The following is a 5000-nucleotide window of genomic DNA, read 5'->3' as shown; positions in this document are numbered from 1 at the left end:
AATTTTTTCTAAGTGCCAACGGCTCTTCCGAGCAAACGTGTCCGCTCCGGCTGGTTCCCCCGTCGGCCTCGAATGACGAAAAATGCCGGTCTCCGCCCGGAGCTCATGACAAACGAAAAATTTTCTAAGTGCCAACGGCACTTGCGAGCGAATGTGTCCGCTCGGCGCTGGTTCCCGGGTCGAACCCGGAAGACGAAAAACGCCGGTCCTCGCCCGGAGCTCATGACAAACGAAAAATTTTCTAAGTGCCAACGGCACTTGCGAGCGAATGTGTCCGCTCGGCGCTGGTTCCCGGGTCGAACCCGGAAGACGAAAAACGCCGGTCCTCGCCCGGAGCTCATGACAAACGAAAAATTTTCTAAGTGCCAACGGCACTTGCGAGCGAATGTGTCCGCTCGGCGCTGGTTCCCGGGTCGAACCCGGAAGACGAAAAACGCCGGTCCTCGCCCGGAGCTCATGACAAACGAAAAATTTTCTAAGTGCCAACGGCACTTGCGAGCGAATGTGTCCGCTCGGCGCTGGTTCCCGGGTCGAACCCGGAAGACGAAAAACGCCGGTCCTCGCCCGGAGCTCATGACAAACGAAAAATTTTCTAAGTGCCAACGGCACTTGCGAGCGAATGTGTCCGCTCGGCGCTGGTTCCCGGGTCGAACCCGGAAGACGAAAAACGCCGGTCCTCGCCCGGAGCTCATGACAAACGAAAAATTTTCTAAGTGCCAACGGCACTTGCGAGCGAATGTGTCCGCTCGGCGCTGGTTCCCGGGTCGAACCCGGAAGACGAAAAACGCCGGTCCTCGCCCGGAGCTCATGACAAACGAAAAATTTTCTAAGTGCCAACGGCACTTGCGAGCGAATGTGTCCGCTCGGCGCTGGTTCCCGGGTCGAACCCGGAAGACGAAAAACGCCGGTCCTCGCCCGGAGCTCATGACAAACGAAAAATTTTCTAAGTGCCAACGGCACTTGCGAGCGAATGTGTCCGCTCGGCGCTGGTTCCCGGGTCGAACCCGGAAGACGAAAAACGCCGGTCCTCGCCTGGAGGTCCCAGCAAAATCGGCGAAAAAACGACTAAGTGTCAACTTTCGAAAAAACGACTAAGTGTCAACTTTCGAAAAAACGGCTAAGTGTCGCCTCTCTGAAAAAACGGCTAAGTGTCGCCTCTCTGAAAAAACGGCTAAGTGTCGCCTCTCTGAAAAAACGGCTAAGTGTCGCCTCTCTGAAAAAACGACTAAGTGTCGCCTCTCTGAAAAAACGACTAAGTGTCGCCTCTCTGAAAAAACGGCAAAGTGCCCACGGCTCTGCGGGCTCGTGCATCCGACCCGCGCCGGTTCCCCAGCCGGCCTGAAATAAGGCAAAACCAGGCTCTCCCCCTGGAGCTCAGAGCCAATTGTGGCGAAAAAACGACTAAGTGTCAACTTTCGAAAAAACGACTAAGTGTCAACTTTCCAAAAAAACGGCTAAGTGTCGACTTTCGAAAAAACGGCTAAGTGTCAACTTTCGAAAAAACGACTAAGTGTCGCCTCTGAAAAAACGACTAAGTGTCGCCTCTCTGAAAAAACGACTAAGTGCCCACGGCTCTGCGGGGCTTGTGAGTCCGCCCCGCGCCGGTTCGGCGGTCGGCCTCAAAAAGCGAAAAATCAGCCTCTCTCCCTGGAGCTCACCAAAAATTTGTCGAAATTTTTCTAAGTTCTCCTCGAGGTACCAGGGGGTGAGGTACCCGGGCTAAGGTGCAGTACCTTTTTTGGTCTTCAGGTGCGCCAGAGTACAATGAAATGGTCCCAGTAGTCAGTGTACTCATCGACTTTCCCCCCGTTTTCCAAAGCACCTCGTTTACGAGTATGGAGGAGATGGTGCTGGTCTCCCCACGGCGTCGGACACGCCGTCCTCGACAGCACAAGGTCGGATAGAAGACCTGAAAAGCGCCGTGGCACGCGCTGGAGGTGTCACTGTGGCGAAAAAGTGACTAAGTGTCAACTTTCGAAAAAACGACTAAGTGTCAACTTTCGAAAAAACGGCTAAGTGTCAACTTTCGAAAAAACGGCTAAGTGTCAACTTTCGAAAAAACGACAAAGTGTCACCTCTCTGAAAAAACGGCAAAGTGTCAACTTTCGAAAAAACGACTAAGTGTCAACTTTCGAAAAAACGACTAAGTGTCACCTCTCTGAAAAAATGGCAAAGTGTCAACTGCGAATGTGGTGGTGCATGGAAGGAAGTGGAGGACGGCCGCCTCCTTAAACACAGGCCGAAGAGGAGCGTCAGGGCCGGCTCCTTAAACACGGACCGAGTGTCGCCCTTAACACAGACCAAGCGGAGGACGGCCGCCTCCCTAAATACAGGCCGAACCGGAGCGCGAGGGCCGCTCCTTAAACACGGACCGAGTGTCGCCCTTAACACAGACCAAGGGGAGGACGGCCGCCTCCTTAAACACAGGCCGGAGAGGAGCGTCAGGGCCAGGCTCCTTAAACATGGACCGAGTGTCGCCCTTAACACAGACCAAGCGGAGGACGGCCGCCTCCCTAAATACAGGCCGAACCGGAGCGCGAGGGCCAGGCTCCTTAAACACGGACCGAGTGTCGCCCTTAACACAGACCAAGGGGAGGACGGCCGCCTCCTTAAACACAGGCCGGAGAGGAGCGTCAGGGCCAGGCTCCTTAAACATGGACCGAGTGTCGCCCTTAACACAGACCAAGGGGAGGACGGCCGCCTCCTTAAACACAGGCCGGAGAGGAGCGTCAGGGCCAGGCTCCTTAAACATGGACCGAGTGTCGCCCTTAACACAGACCAAGCGGAGGACGGCCGCCTCCCTAAATACAGGCCGAACCGGAGCGCGAGGGCCAGGCTCCTTAAACACGGACCGAGTGTCGCCCTTAACACAGACCAAGGGGAGGACGGCCGCCTCCTTAAACACAGGCCGAACCGGAGCGCGAGTGTCGCTCCTTAAACACGGACCGAGTGGAGGACGGCCGCCTCCTTAAACACAGGCCGAACAAAATGACACAAAGTGTCAACTGCGAATGTTGTCCATCCAAGGAAGGAGCGTGATGCCCGGCCGGCTCCTTAAACACAGGCCGAGAGTCGCCCCGGACGGTCCGCCTCGCGGCACCCGCCCGCTCGGATAAAATGACACAAAGTGTCAACTGCGAATGTTGTCCATCCAAGGAAGGAGCGTGATGCCCGGCCGGCTCCTTAAACACAGGCCGAGAGTCGCCCCGGACGGTCCGCCTCGCGGCGCCCGTCTGCTCGGATAAAATGACACAAAGTGTCAACTGCGAATGTTGTCCATCCAAGGAAGGAGCGTGATGCCCGGCCGGCTCCTTAAACACAGGCCGAGAGTCGCCCCGGACGGTCCGCCTCGCGGCGCCCGCCCGCTCGGATAAAATGACACAAAGTGTCAACTACGAATGTTGTCCATCCAAGGAAGGAGCGTGATGCCCGGCCGGCTCCTTAAACACAGGCCGAGAGTCGCCCCGGACGGTCCGCCTCGCGGCGCCCGTCTGCTCGGATAAAATGACACAAAGTGTCAACTACGAATGTTGTCCATCCAAGGAGGGAGCGTGATGCCCGGCCGGCTCCGAAAACACAGGCCGAGAGTCGCCCCGGACGGTCCGCCTCGCGGCGCCCGTCTGCTCGGATAAAATGACACAAAGTGTCAACTACGAATGTTGTCCATCCAAGGAGGGAGCGTGATGCCCGGCCGGCTCCGAAAACACAGGCCGAGAGTCGCCCCGGACGGTCCGCCTCGCGGCGCCCGTCTGCTCGGATAAAATGACACAAAGTGTCAACTGCGAATGTTGTCCATCCAAGGAAGGAGCGTGATGCCCGGCCGGCTCCTTAAACACAGGCCGAGAGTCGCCCCGGACGGTCCGCCTCGCGGCGCCCGCCCGCTCGGATAAAATGACACAAAGTGTCAACTACGAATGTTGTCCATCCAAGGAAGGAGCGTGATGCCCGGCCGGCTCCTTAAACACAGGCCGAGAGTCGCCCCGGACGGTCCGCCTCTCGAGGCGCCCGCCCGCTCGGATAAAATGACACAAAGTGTCAACTGCGAATGTTGTCCATCCAAGGAAGGAGCGTGATGCCCGGCCGGCTCCTTAAACACAGGCCGAGAGTCGCCCCGGACGGTCCGCCTCGCGGCGCCCGCCCGCTCGGATAAAATGACACAAAGTGTCAACTACGAATGTTGTCCATCCAAGGAGGGAGCGTGAGGCTCGGCCGGCTCCGAAAACACAGGCCGAGAGTCGCCCCGGACGGTCCGCCTCTCGAGGCGCCCGCCCGCTCGGATAAAATGACACAAAGTGTCAACTACGAATGTTGTCCATCCAAGGAGGGAGCGTGATGCCCGGCCGGCTCCGAAAACACAGGCCGAGATTCGACCCCGGACGGGCCGTCTTCTCCCGGCGCCCGCCCGCGTACGCCCCCCATCCCCGGTCGCCCGTCTGCTCCCGGCGGGCCTCCGAGTACCCCCTCACCCAACTGACCGACTGGCACTCATGACCCGCCTTGGTAGGGCCCCCATCGGCCTCGGCTCGTCCGACGTCGGGTGGACGGTTCCTACCCACTGCGGGTCGCACTCTAGCGCCCCGGCCGCCGCGTGAGCGTGCGCTCCCCGCGCCGCCCCGCAGGCCCCGGCGCGACCGTACTGCGGCGAGACCGAGACGACCCGGTTTGGCATCCATCCCACCTAGCCACGATCCACGGAGGCCGAGCGAGCGGCTGAGTGTCGGGCGCCGCGCGTGCGAGCGTCCGCCGGCCGCGCCGGTCCTTCCGCGAATGTCGTTTCTCAAACCCTCCGGCTTGATAGCGGCGGCACCACGGGAAGCCGTCCACACACACCGTCCGACCTCTATCCGAAAAGCCTTCCCGACCAACCGCGGTCGCGGGGGCGTCTGTCGCTCCGCATCGGGGGGGCGTATGGCTTCCGCGCTACGCGCTGCGGGCTCGGGGGGGCCGCAACGGCTGAGTCTGACTCGGCCGGGGCGCAGCTTCCCTCCCGGCAGTCAGCA

Source organism: Syngnathus leptorhynchus, unplaced genomic scaffold (genome assembly GCF_054491065.1).
Source record: "Syngnathus leptorhynchus isolate UIUO unplaced genomic scaffold, UIUO_Slep HiC_scaffold_65, whole genome shotgun sequence".
NCBI lineage: Eukaryota > Metazoa > Chordata > Actinopteri > Syngnathiformes > Syngnathidae > Syngnathus > Syngnathus leptorhynchus.
The sequence above is the reverse complement of the archived record's forward strand: the minus strand, read 5'-3'. Positions refer to the sequence as shown.